Raw genomic sequence first — 14,875 nt, 5'->3', positions numbered from 1 at the left:
ATTTCTGTTATTAGAAATAAGGCATTTTGTATTTACGGAATTTAGCAGTAGCTTTGTGGTTTGACATATTGATAAAAATAAAATAATCACTTCGTTTATAGCCATGAATTTTGATATTTAATCCTCTATAACCGACCGCTTTTGTTTGGTATTATTTTAATTTTATAGTTTAATAAATTGATTATGCTATTTAATAATAAAAGTTTATTTTTATACCCTGAAAATGCTTATACTAAGCGAAGCCGGTTGGTTATGGAGAATTAAATATATGAAAATTCGTGGTTATAAACAAAAAAAGTATTAATTTACTTATAAATTATTTTTACATATGAATAATTAAAATTATATATAATACTGTTCATATTATTATACGTAACTAAACTGTCTCTCTTTTGTATAAGTCAATTGATAAATTAAAGATTTTTACTGACTTGGTACAATTATTTCCTTCCATTATTATTCTATAGTAGAGAGGAATACATATGGTAGTTAGTATCAGAATTCCTCCACTGAAATAAATACCGACTTCTAGTATTACGTAGTGGAATCCAAAAACTTATCAATGCAAGCAATTCTGGTCTATCAAATGCATCATTTAGAATTTTATATAGAAAAATCCTTCTGTCACACAATTTAAGCATATTCATTTATTTTAAAAAAGTGTTGTAGTTCCCATTTAAAAACGTAGAAAACGTAAGAATTTATTTTGTATTATTTCAATAGCTTGTACATGAATATTGTAATGTCAGTTCCAGAAGGGAGAATTTTAATCAAGTACGCTTCTAACAAAGGCAAAATATAATAGTTTAATACACTAAATATTATCAACCTACTTATAAATCAAAATATTTGTAAGCCCTTGTTAAAGGTTTCCGTTGTGGTTAACAAAGAAAGAATTGTTTGAAAAGTGACGCCCAGGTATTAATTTGATAATTATATAGAATATCAATTTTGTTGATTAATAATACATCTATAGTGCAAATAGTTATGCGATTCGTAGGCAGTTAATATTTTGGTAGTTAATATCTACTGTAACTATTTAATGGTTGATTATAATGACGTAAAAATACATTTTTGGAAACCTGTTAACTTGTAAGAAACAACATCTTTGTAGTCCAATATTTTATTTTCTGGAGAACAAAACGATTGGTTCAACACTAGATTAAAAATGACAAAGAGAATTGTGCATCAGTGGTTCCATCGAGTTCTAAATCCAAAGTGGAAGATACTTTAAGTATCACCCCGGTGAAAGGACACCATTGAGAATCGGAAGGTTGTTTGAAATAGGTTAAGTTTGTTTGTTTTGTGAGCAGTTCTAAACAGTCGAGTACTTCCCAGCGTTGCTCTTCATTTTATTCCCAGCGGCTTAAAGCTCTGCTTTCAACCGCATTATTTATTGTACTTGTCCTAACTCATGCTCACTCTCTCTTTGCAACAATGATTTTTATTATGTATCTCAATATAATTTCGAATTTAAAGGGTTAAAAATTAAGGGGTTTTCCTCGATATATGCGAACACGAAAATACAGAAAAAAATGTACGCAATAAGGAACTCCAGTGAAAAATATTATTTCTTTGAAAATAATACATTCAAATAGATCAATAATCGCTGATCCGAAATATGTTAGTTTTATAATATGTTATTCTATCCTGGACTCATACAACGTCATTTAAAGATGAAAAAAACACCCATCATCACATTAAAATGCCCTGTTTGATTGGCGTGACTGAATCTGTTGTGGTTAAAATGAAACATTTTGACAGACCACTTTATGTAGTTCATCGTTGGGAAGTTATAATTTGTGGTTGCACTTATTTTTGGATGACATATGATTTTTTTAATTAGAAGAAAATTTGAAATTTCGACAAAAGCGCGAACTGTTGGGTCCTAAAATATTCCATCTTTTAAACTGGAATCAACACACTGGAATTCACACAGTGACGCTTGATTTTTATGTGACTTCGACCAAAACAAAACTTAATTTAGGTGACATGTAAAATATAAAAAAAACTAAAAATAAATTTTTAATAACTTATATCCACTCCAGCGATTTTCGGCATATAATGATCGCTCGCCAGAACTTGCCAAATTTATAAAACTTGAAAATATGGGATCGACGGCGAAATCTAGGTGGATTCATTTGCTTTAAACTGCAGTAAGCAGTTTCATATATATCAATATTAATATTTCAAGGAATGGTATTAAGTAAATTTATAGTTTAGGAGTTCGAACCATAACGTTGTATGTTGAATGCCATCCATTATTCCCGTATACAGCGAAATTCAATCGAATCAATCACGACTACATTATATCACTAACCACACGTAAACAATTGGACATACCGGACTTATACCACGTGGGAGACACCCCGCCCGTTCCTCTTCCACCCCTCCCCTTACTTCTGTTTGTTCCACAGAAATAATAGTAATTCCACAAGCATTATTTTGGCCGAAGAAAACGGTCGCAAATTGAGATTTATTATTTGGTTGGTTGGCGGTTTCCATTATGATATTGTTACGGATATTTTTATTGGGAGATTCGGCAGAGGCTGCACATTGTGTCAGATGTGTGCTTAAAGGACTATTGTACGAGTTAGTGATGGGGTCTGCACTTAGTTAAATTACAATAATTAAGGCGGAGACTTTATGTTCAACGGATGAAGGTTTTATTTCTGTTGATTTACAACTCAGGTATTGGAACAGGAATTGTAGTAAAGACTTTTTACAGCTACATCTTTTGGTTAATAGTTGAAAGCTAAAGTATCTAGCTAAACTAAATTTCTTTCTACGATAAAGGTATTCTGCATGTGCCACAATTTAAATATATATTTATAATTTACAGGACTTGTAAATTCGTAAGTTATTGTAAATTCGTTTTGCTTTACGTTTCCTTTTCAAGGTGGCTGTTTTGATGGTTCAGTAAAGATTAACTTTTTAAACGTAAAATCGTCGTGTTATTTGGTCTTGCTCACTAGCATTTATTCAATATAATGGTACATACCTGTGTGAAGAAATTTTAATAGAAATTGTCATTGAAACAGTGAGGTTTCTTTGAACAAATCGTATTTTTCTCAAATGTTACTCAAAATCAATGGCGGCTCGTGACTTTTCAGTGCTCAGTTTGAAAAATTCAACATAACCGATGTCTTTATTTTTTTTATATAGTTTATTTTATTTAGTTATAAAATTTTACATCTTATATCTAATATATTCTTTTCTAGGACTATATCAATATTATTAACTATATATTATTGTTGTTGAAACTGAAAACGATTTTTTTTTTTAAAGTTCGATTATTTTTTATGAAGATTTTCAGAATATTTCAGTTTGGCCGTGCGCCGCACGGATTTCCAGGAAATTTTCATAGAAAAAAATTAAAAAATCGTTTTCAGCTACAAAAATATCAATAATACCATTTTTTGTAATATTAGCACTCTTGTATCCCCAAAAGTTACGAGCCGCCACTGCTCAAAATGTATAGTTTTAAATTAAGTAGGAAGGTATTTAAGAACCTACTTATAGTAATCATTTTATAGGAAATTTTAAAGAAAATTAGAATCATACTTTTTTTGGACGGCAGGTCTACACTGTTCATGGCAAGACTGTCTAGTATATTATTAGCCATATACTTGCCAGAAAAGGAAGGATTTGCATTATTTAGTAGCTTCTCTTTCCATCTAAAATCAATTAAAATCTTGCACAAAAGACCATAAAATTATTAGAAAAATTTACATTGCAATGTTAGTCGTACTTTCCACAGGACATTTCCTATTTGCCGGACAGTCCGCAACTCTCCGTTCCCGGATGATACATAGCTGTCCCCGTGAATCACGATAATATTTTCTTGTCTTCTTGCCAAGATTTAATTACACCGACATATTACTGTACTACGAAGTAATGGCGTTTTAAATAGTCGCTCTGATATTTTGCTACCACTGCCAAATATATATATGTATTTTTTTAATAATTTCTACAATTTTGCAAGCTTTAGTTTTCTTATAAACTAGTGAAAAAAACGCCAGTCTTAGCAAAATCATTTTTTTTCTCACCACGAATTGTGGTTCCTTATTATTTTGTTAGTCATATTGTTCGAGGAACGAACAAGGGTTGGAATAGCCGCACTTTAAAGGGCTATTCCACACAGATAAAGTATAAATGAATTCTATGGCTTGTGACAGGCGATGCGAAAACACAATGCATAACGTTAATTCACAATCAACTTACCGGGAGGAGATGGTGAAATCTGCATAGTGAGCATCATCTGTCAGCACTGGAACGTTTAGCGTGGTTTGTTAGCACTCGTTATTTAAAATTAAATTGCGATAAAATACGTAAGGTTATTATTTCGATAAAGAACCGGCGATGGTGTTTTGACAGGGTGAACGGTTTTTGTGCGACTGGGTCGGCTCACGGCTCTCCGTGGTTTTAGCTGACGTGTGCGAATTTAAACTATACAGTTTAAATTCTGACGATACGAATGGTTATTACACAGCCTGTCAAAAGCAATCGGCGTTACGGAACACATATTAAAATTAATTTTTTTTACAGCTAAGCGCAAAATTAGTGGTAAAGCACCATAATATAATTTATTTTTGTTTCAGATAGATTTTTAAATTTCCTAGTATTTTAAATAAATACCTCAAAGATTGTGTAACATACTTCCATATATTTATAGTTTACAATAATATGTTTATCCTAAAAAATAGATGATTGCCTTTTGCTTATTAGTTCGCTCATCGTTCGCTTACGTCATTGAGCGGGGAGAGGGTCAAATAAGAGCTCGAAATTCTTTCTTTGGAACCAAAGAATCAGTCATAACTCTGCAACAGAAAGAGTTATGTGAGTTATTCGTGCGTCGTTGTGTAGATCTTAAACTTTTAAAAATAAGTTAAGCAAGGAAGGATAAATAATGCCCAGTGATGAACAAAATACGTTTTAACGCAAAAAATAAACTAGCCTCTTTTTAAATCTAATTACTGATCTTATAATACATACCATAATATATAAAAGATATGTGTTAAAGTCCAGTCAGAGTCCCCTTCTCAAGTGGGACCTTTGGGAAACCTTGGAGGAGTGTAGAGTAGAGATGAGGCCACCTCCATGATCCCTTCTTCTATCATCTTCCATGTGTGGCTATCTTCCTTTGTGTGGCCTTCATGGAACCAAAGAGGAGTGGAGAGATGAGACTTTCTTATGTGGCCTTCAGGGAACCAAGGGGGATTGGAAAGGAGATATGAGACCTGGGAAGACACATTGTGGAACCAGAAGACATAGCCACATATCCAATGACAACCCAGGTGAACTTTATAAAGGGGACCGGGTGACTACTAAAGGAATGAGTCAGAAGGCTGACACTCATAATTTAACTATACATAATTGTCTGCTAAATCGTAATTGCCACCCCTTGGAAAATGTAGATTGTATCATGTATCTAGGTGTAAAGAATGATAAATTTTTAAGATGGAATGATCATATCGATATGTTAACAAAGAATATCAGGAGACTAACATTTATTTTTAAAGAACTTCGACACATATTGGACAAAGAGAAATTAAAAATTGTCTATTTTGCCTTAGTCCAATCTCGACTTTCTTATTACATAGTATGCTGAAGATCATGTCTAAAGTCCAATGTTGAACCACTAAATATTACTCAAAAATTGATCCTTAAAGTGATGTACAAAAAAAATTCTGTTATCCATCCAACCTACTTTATTAGGAATGTAATGTTATGTGCATAAAACAACTATATATCACTCAAATACTTTGTTGATTTTTTATCAATATTAAATTTGCTGAAAAAACACAACAAATGCGGACAACTAGAATTAGCTCTACATTGAACTTTAATCAGAAATTATTTATATCAGGCACCACTTATGTTTAATATTCTTCCAAATCATATAAAGTCTACCAATTCCTTAGTTAAATTTCAAAATTTAATTAAGGTTTATGTATTGACAGACGATTGTCTTAATATTTTTTCATCCTTGTCCTTTCTTAAATAATAAGATTTTATATGAGTCCCATTTGCTAAAAACTGAATGTCACCCTATCTGTCTTTATTATCTACTTTGCTTCTTCTTTTGAATAATGACTAATGATCAGTTATGGTTCATATATTGTTACAGTATACTTTCAAATTACCCATCTGGTAATACATCTAATACTCATTTTTTTCTTTGATTTTGAAATATTTTGTGTTTGTACGTAGAATTACTTTATGTTTGTGATACTCTTATGTTTGCTTCACTCAAATGTAAATTGTTAACCTCGATACCGGCTTAGTTCTAGTGAGGTTGATTTTTATGTGACAAAAAAGTGTTTTATGTATAGTGAGATACAATAAATGAATAAATAAATAAATGAGGTAAAATGGGAGATAGAACAATGAGCCTATGGTCTAAGTGCTCACGGGAACTATATGTATACCGTCTCCGCTCTATAAATAAATAAATAATTTCAGTCAATGAGAAAACAAAAATTGTTGCGCTTCCTTTCAAACATTTCTACTTTAAAACTATATTTAAAAAATATTTTTTTTCTGAACTCAATAATATTTTACTTTAATGTAAATTATTTAGCAATTTGCGGGCTGTTAATTAATGATTATTATCTGTTATCATTGACTTTGCCAAGTTCCATATTGCTCAAAAGGGTCCATAAAGTTAGGCCCAAGTTTAAACAACAACATAAACTTGGCGCAACTTCAGTTTATAGCTTTCAGAACTAAAGAACCTGTACCAAAGACATAACGTTTCCAACTAACTCTAACTTTGGGACTTGGATTTTGTGTCAGCAATCCTTATAGCATTACTTAGTTTGTGCATTTTTTAATATATAATAAATTATGCATTGACGTATATTATATTGAGTTACTTTTGAAAACTTGGCTTTATACCTATGCTGAGATCACAATTTTACAATATGTTATGCTAAGTTTGTGAAGGTATAATTAGGTTAAGTTCAACGCGGCATCAAAAGAAATACATAATGACAACGTGTCAGTTTGGCAAAGTGGTTTTCTTGTTTCAATTAACCTTACTTTTGTTTGTTAGTTGTTATTGTGTGTTTAGATTGGATTGTGTTAGCTGTTTGTTGAAATTGATATTCGGGTTGATTTTGTACTGTTTAATTCAATAGAATGGAGTGAACAACTGAACATGTGCTAGGTTTTGTACTTGCTTTGCATTCAACTTTTGCAAGAATTTTGAACGCATTTTGGAAAACCCTTAAGGCAATGCACAACGTCGTGTAACATTTGGAAACAGGACACTAACAATAACATTCATTGCGTGTATGGCTTTAAGGTTTAAATTTTCGCTCAACAGCAACCGCCCGCTTTGATTAAGACGAGAAAAACAACGCCAAAAAGAGTATGTTATTTTCCTTGTTAAATTGGGGCTCAAATGAATAACTTAATTTTCCACATTATATAATAAAACCATAACCGAAAACGGGTTTCGTAAGAAGGAGATTTTGAACTTTGGGGACGTTTTTATAGGCGTGTTACTTTATTTTTTTTCATGACTTATAAAGGATTTATCTAAAAGTGGCTGGATCAAAGGCGTGTGTTCTACTGACAGTATTTAATTAGAGCATCTAACATATTTCTAAGCCAAATTGAATTTTCATCCCAAAAATACGTGAACTTGCATTATTTCGTACTGCTTCGCTTTAAAGCAGTATTTTTTAATGTTGTATGATTTTTGGAGGGTTTGCAAAAATAATTAAATATTAATATTATAACGAGTACGGCTCATATAAGGTTGAGAAATATTGTCTTAAAGTATTAAAGTAACCTTAGAGTAACTCTTAATAGTAACTTATTTATATGATTCAAAACAAAATTTAAAACAATTAAGTCTTCTTTAATAAAGCGTCAAAGCCTTCCAAATGAAATAATAATAGAATCTGGTCGACAACTGTCCGCCGAGACCGATATGTCCACAAAGGGAATCTGCTGCCATGGTTAAATTCCCACAATACTAAATTCCACAGTTAGCCGATACGAACGGTCTCCTGCTCGAATTATTGGTATGTGGATTTGACACTGGACACTAGTAACTAACCGTAATAGGCTGATAACATTGCTAAAACTGGGCACATTTTGCATCGTCCACCTTTTAGTGAGTTTTGTTTACAAAACATTTCAGTTACTATGAAATATTAAAGTATGATATAAATGTATTTTGAAACCGTAAATGTACTAAAAGTGATGATGATCTTGGTTGAAACCATAAATTTACTAAAAGTTATGACGATCTTGGTTGAAACCGTAAATTTACTAAAAGTGATGACGATATTGGTTGAATCCGTAAATTTACTAATAGTGATGATGATCTTGGTTGAAACCGTAAATTTACTAAAAGTGATGACGATCTTGGTTGAAACCGTAAATTTACTAAAAGTGATGACGATCTTTGTTGAAACCGTAAATTTACTAAAAGTTATGATGATCTTGGTTGAAACCGTAAATTTAATAAAAGTGATGACGCTCTTGGTTGAAAATTTAAATTTAATAAAAATTCTATTTCGATTTGTATTTGAAATGAACTATCTTTTACAAAATTGAAATTATATAATCTGTGATTTTCATTGTTGTTCACATTTTTCGTTTGACGATCGTTAATATTATCTTCGGTCTCCATCTTCAAAGGAAGAGGTTCTCGACTAGCAATGTGAAGGTCGCGAGTTCAAATCCCAGCGTGCGCAAGTAAATTTTATTTGATGAAATTGTGTTATTATATGTTGTGCACTTCAGGCACGTTCCAAGTAGAAGTTATCGCTCTGGTGTAAGACCACGATTCAGAATTAAAACGTTGCTTGAAATGGCTTAAGCCGTGTTTGGTAACCTGATCTGACTAGCCAGGAACTCCATCAACTCCTTTTTTTCATCTCCTTCCCCTCCCCACTACCTTCAGCCTCACAACATACCCCATTTAGTCTCACTGGCTCCAGACGTTTGGGAGAAGTTGGGACTCTTTTGCGGTATTTACATTTAACACTAGAAAGACCGGGTACTGCTCCATACCTATAAAGACCACAACGGTCATTTTGACCGCTGATAAAATGTGAGTTTATTATTATTGTAATTGTGTAATATTTGGCACAATATTAAATAACTAAAACAATAATTATGTATTGAAATGATGTACTTTAATCAATTAGGTGCACATTTAGTACAAACTGTTGTTTTTTTTTCCGAGGCACTTTCCGCAAACAGATTTCTTACAATTATCACATGTGTCAGATGTTTTATTTTGTTTACATTTTTTATTAATTTGGCACTGTCGTCTTTTAGAAGTTTTATTTTCCGGTTCCCTTTTCTGTCAATTCTTCAGGAGCAAACAAACACAAATGGACCAGCTCTGGTATTTGTATATGCTGACCTTAGTTCTCCAACAAGCTGTAGGTATAGTAAAATTGTGACGAGATAATATTTTTTTTGCCACGTTTTTATAAATTATCCACGCATTTATAGCGGCTAGATCAAGTATGTTGTAGAAAACGTGCACAGGCCACCTTCTACTTCCAGCTCTTACGGAATTTTTTCGATGCATTTGGTCATAATCGAATAATATCGAAACCATATTTTGTAGAATTGTAAAATTCAATCGTTTCGGGAATTTTCTTTGTTCCGTCGACAAATTGAACATCTGGATGTACTGTACTCAATATCATAACATTTTTCTACGGTTTTCCTTGATAAACAGGTGTAGTACCATTGTTAGCTTTCAAAATAAATGATTCATAACGTGGAGTACAAATGGGTTTGCAAACTTGTGGTATTTCTCTCCTGGCCCTTTTCATCGTTCCGATAATAATTTGTTCAGCTCGTAATTTCTCTGCCAGCTTCATCGAAGTAAAAAAATTGTCAGTTGTGATGTTTCGTCCCTTTTTGAGATACGGTTGTAATAGTTTCATTATTATTACATATTCTGGTAATGAATTGAAATCTCCAAACTGAATATCTCCAATTTCCGGAAGTTCTGTTACTCTTGCAGAAAAACATCCTCCAAGTTGTGTAAATCTCTTCCACGGCTGCCTCTTATTCTAACCCCTCGACCACGAAGATTTGAAATCGGATTTCTAGGAAAAGATGTCGATGTCATCTTAAGATCTTCATCTAATTCTGTAGCCTCTGATGAAGAAATATTGGGCTCTAAAACAAAAAGGGTGTAATAAATTTCACTGGCACAACATTCTTCATCTGACTGATCCTCTGCAATGTTTTGAAGTCTTGCTAGTTCTTCCAATATATCCGACTCGGTAAGATTTCTACGAGCTCTTATATCGATATGATATTATGTTCCAAAGTTTCAATAAAACTATAGCTAAAATAATTAGAACACAATCTACAAAAATAAAACGAAATTTTTGCTGACTTGAAATACTTACGCACAGAATATGCGGTATAATACTAATAACTTGCACCCACACTGCAGATCTAGTAAGAATGATACCGAAAGAAATAGAAAGGGAAATTAGTAGTAACATGTATAAGTTGGAATGGGTATATTTAAACTTGGATAAAGAAGATCCTAAACAAACTCAGCTTAAAATAGCCCTAACGGTCACATTGACCGCGGCGGTCTTTGTAGGTATAAATCATTATATTTCAATAAATGAATAAGGTACGTGCATTATTTTTTTCACCCTGGTCGTTAAATCATAAATCATGAAAAGTAAAAAAAAATCAGATCATTACCATAAATATTAAGCAAAATATCGTCATATTACACCGAGAAACGGTCAAAATGACCGCTTCGGTCTTTCTAGTGTTAAAAAACTGCAACGATTAAATATTACAATTTGAAGTTACTCATCAAATTATTCCACAGTAAAAATATTGAACTAATAATAATAACTTGGCAACATTTGCAGCTACCTGGAAAAATATAGGAGAACGCAAATACTGTCCTAAGCTTGGTACCAAGGTAATAGATATCACTTTATTCCTATGACAAAATGTGTCAACATTAATAGATTGTTATAAGGTGCTTAATATTCCTGTAAGAATCCCATAAATCAGAACATCAATAAAAATAATCCGGAAAAGTTCTATAATTCCAAATTTAAATAATTTATTTAGATCTTGTGGAACGGTTTCGGTTACCCCCTCCAAGTAATTCAATAAACTTTTCCCGAATTATAAATTTCATCCTCGACTTCTGATTCCAACTTCTTCCCCAAGATGTAAGTATCCTGTCCCACCCCTAAGCCCCCTTTAATAATTTCCGTGGAAATTTCCACAAAAACAAGGCTATTTCTCCAATGGGCAATTACGGAGAGATAAGGATAGCTATAATTGGGTGGCGATGGACAAAAAAGGGTAAGCCCAAACGTTAATTATCTTTGGCTAAATTGATAATTTGTACTAATTGATTCAAAGGTGATTCATAACTCAGGAGTTAAGTATCTCTTGGTTAGTTTTAATGCTGAATTAGCTATTCGTTTTCAAGGTCTTAAAATGTATGAGGAGGTCAGGCATCTAAAAATTTACTTTTTTGTTTAGTTTTCAACGGTATATTTGAGAATTGTTCAAAATAATTAAAAAGCAATATTGTTTGATTAAATGTCATCTTTTGTTCTTGTTTAAAACGTGTTTTAAGAAAAACTATTTTAGTGATGTTTTTGCCTATTTGTATTTAGTTTTTATGAAAAAATGTTATTTATATAACGGTGAACAAAAATGGTGTTTGGACTGAATCATTCGATCATTATTTTTCTCCAGCAATTGAACTTTTACAAGTTAAATAAAATCCTTCGTTTCTTACGGCTTAAACGGACTAATAATTTTGATTATCTTTTCAAGTAAAAACAATTGTATTTGATCATTTAGATCAGAACTGAGACAAAAACTATTTTCTTCGAACACTAGGATGAGACTAAAATATTTCTCTGGGTGTACCTCTTCAGTGGTTTAAAAAATTATGTAGAAGTCAACCATGGTCGTGGCTCCATGCTTTGGTGAAGAATTATGTCGATTTCATCAGCTGGATGATTTTATTAGCATTAGACAACACTTCGATTACGTAAGTACATTTATTGACTGAATAAAATCAACGGCTTAAGTACTAAATTATGTGACCTGAAATTACGCCTTTTGTACACCTTCTCACAAATGTAGCAACAGTGGTTGTACACCGATACTCGTTTATTGGCCTCCTTAAGTTTTCTATTGAGTTATCCCGCAAATGTGAACATTCCAGTTGGAAGGAAGGCCTAATCTACTTCCCCATGTCCTATTTGGGTATATTGGAAGGATGACTAAGTTAGTTAAACATTGAGAGATAAACCAGTATGTAACAGGATCCAGTACCAAGTCAGAAGGTAGATTTTAATGCCAAAAGAGGTTTACTTATGAGCTTGTTGGTAATTCGAATTCCTTGACCTGTCAAAGATTACCCTATTCCATTACCCAAATTTGAGTATTGTTTCTATACGGTTGCGATGTTAACTGGTGCAGAGTTTAGAAAGAAGATAAATAAATTTTGCTTTTGAAAAATTGTATGGCTTTGATGTCAAGTGTTATGTAGTTGTTATAGTAATGTTTGTCTGCATTGTTGTATTTTTATACATAAGGTGGACTATAAACAGTAGAAATTGAGAAAGGGTCAGACTTACCTTAATTTTAACATTGCAGGGTTGTTAGAATCGAATAATGTGACTGAGGAATCATTGAGTTGTGATTGTACATGTTTTCTATGGAATCGATATTATGGCACTGAGAGACCACCGAGTTGATCACTGAAAAAATACCGAAATGGATTCTCGAATGCATATACATAGTTGTTTCAACAGTAGTGGATAAAAAATAATGTAGATATTATTAATATTAGATCATAAATAACTAATTAAAGCCCAAGCTTAATTCGAGTATTAAAAAAATATATTTTGTTTCCGTGTATTTCTTCACAAACTTTCAACAACAGAAACCAAAAATTGTTGTTTTAATTTTGTCAACGAAGTTTTCATAAATCTAAATGAGCTTTATATTGAAGAGTAGATAATTTATTTCAAAAATACTGATAGATCATTCTTACTAGTCGTATCTTAAAAATTCCTTATTAAGTTTTATGATGATTCGAATATAAATATCTAGCACTTTACATTTGGATGATGATTTTAACGCAAATATAACCTTATAATTTGTTTGTATGTTAATGTGAGGGTAATCTGCTCCCTACCGTCTAGAACCAGTAGGACTAAAGCATCCCCAATCAGGGTACGTTTTGAGGCTGATAATGGAGATGGGAAGGAGATGTTGAAGTGAAAGTAGGGAAGGACCTAAATATTTACATCTAGTCACCAAACCACTACAGCCAATCTATTTCAAGCAACATTTTGAATCTGGTTGAACTTTCACCAGGAAAATTATAAAAACATCTTGCACTCTGAATCCAGTTGTATGTAGTTAGTGTGATGATTTGGCAATTTTGCTTATGTATATTATCTTTACCAATTTCGCCAACTGATCGCCGATCACTAATGACGGGTTGTTTCGGAGAATTTAAACAATTGATCGAATTTCAACGTTCATTTTTGGGTTCTATAAAAGTCCTATTCATGTTCTGTTATTATATCACTATAAGCTTGTTGCTTGACAGAACTGAAATAAAAACAGAACTTGAAAACTTGTAAAAATAGTTCAAATTTGATGAATTGTTAAAATTCTCCGACACAACCTGAACTAAGTTACATTCTTTTCAGAAGGTAGTAATTTTTTTTAAATTTTTTTAATTTTATTTAAGTACATAAAACAGGCATGGTGCCCAAGAATTTACATACATGGATGTTTAAATAATAACAAAAATAGTAACAAAATGAATAAGCTAAATATGCAGAAGTAAATAACAAATAAGAATGGGTAAAAGGTAAATACAAATATGTTCATAAACGATTTGTTATTGTCACACCTGTACTGGTGAGACACTGATTAGGTAGGTACAATGTTGCTTCTCTTTAAATAAAGGGTTTCATCACAATATCAGCTTAATATGATTAAAGGTAATACATTAGTGTTTAAATTGGTCATTAAAACTGTCTATTTCATTATTAGAGCCATGCATAATGTTATAATTTCTTAATGTTCGCGGTACAGGGGAAAAATATCCTGTATTTGTGTGGTAGGCTTTAATAAAGAAAATGTCTTTCATCCTCCTTGTTGATTTTCTTGATGGAATATTGATGTTAATTTGGGATAAAATGTTTGGTGTATCAACTGATGCATGTATAATTTTGTGTAGAAGCAGTACGTCAGAAAGTTTACGTCTGACCGTCAGTGAGTGTAGTTTGTAGTGCAAAATTCGGTCATTATATGTTCCAAATTGACTAGATAAACCTTCACAATAAGCAATTACACGGGTTAGTTTCCTTTGTATGGATTCAATCCTATAATTATGAATCTCATAATTGGGCGACCAAATTGTTGATGCGTATTCGAGAATACTTCGCACAATTGATTTATATAGTAATAATTATTCCTGTGAGTAGATTATAAATTGATATTTTATTTATACTAAAATATGCGATTTGGTAAAGCCGAGTAACATAACAACGTTTTTATTGCGTATTCACTATCATTCTGTATCATTCTCATTATGCTTACAATTAGGAAAATTTGATGACTATAGTTATAAGTGATGAATTAAGGTAAGTTTGCTTCAAGGGTTGGTTGTATTGAACTCATCCGATAGTTACCGATTGCACTGGCCGCAGTGCCTTTGTAGGAGTTATTAACGGCCGACCGGGCAACCGGTGAACCGCGCCAGTAATTGGCTTGAGAATCCTGCGATGCACCGGTTAGCGTCCTTGACTCTTGATTTTAATTTACGTCAAGGATATATGATCTCACTCCGAGGAGCGCCCAC

This window comes from Hesperophylax consimilis, chromosome 24 (genome assembly GCF_061612785.1).
Source record: "Hesperophylax consimilis isolate HC1 chromosome 24, BYU_Hcon_1.0, whole genome shotgun sequence".
In the NCBI taxonomy this organism is placed as follows: Eukaryota; Metazoa; Arthropoda; class Insecta; order Trichoptera; family Limnephilidae; genus Hesperophylax; species Hesperophylax consimilis.
Note: the sequence above shows the minus strand (reverse complement) of the source record.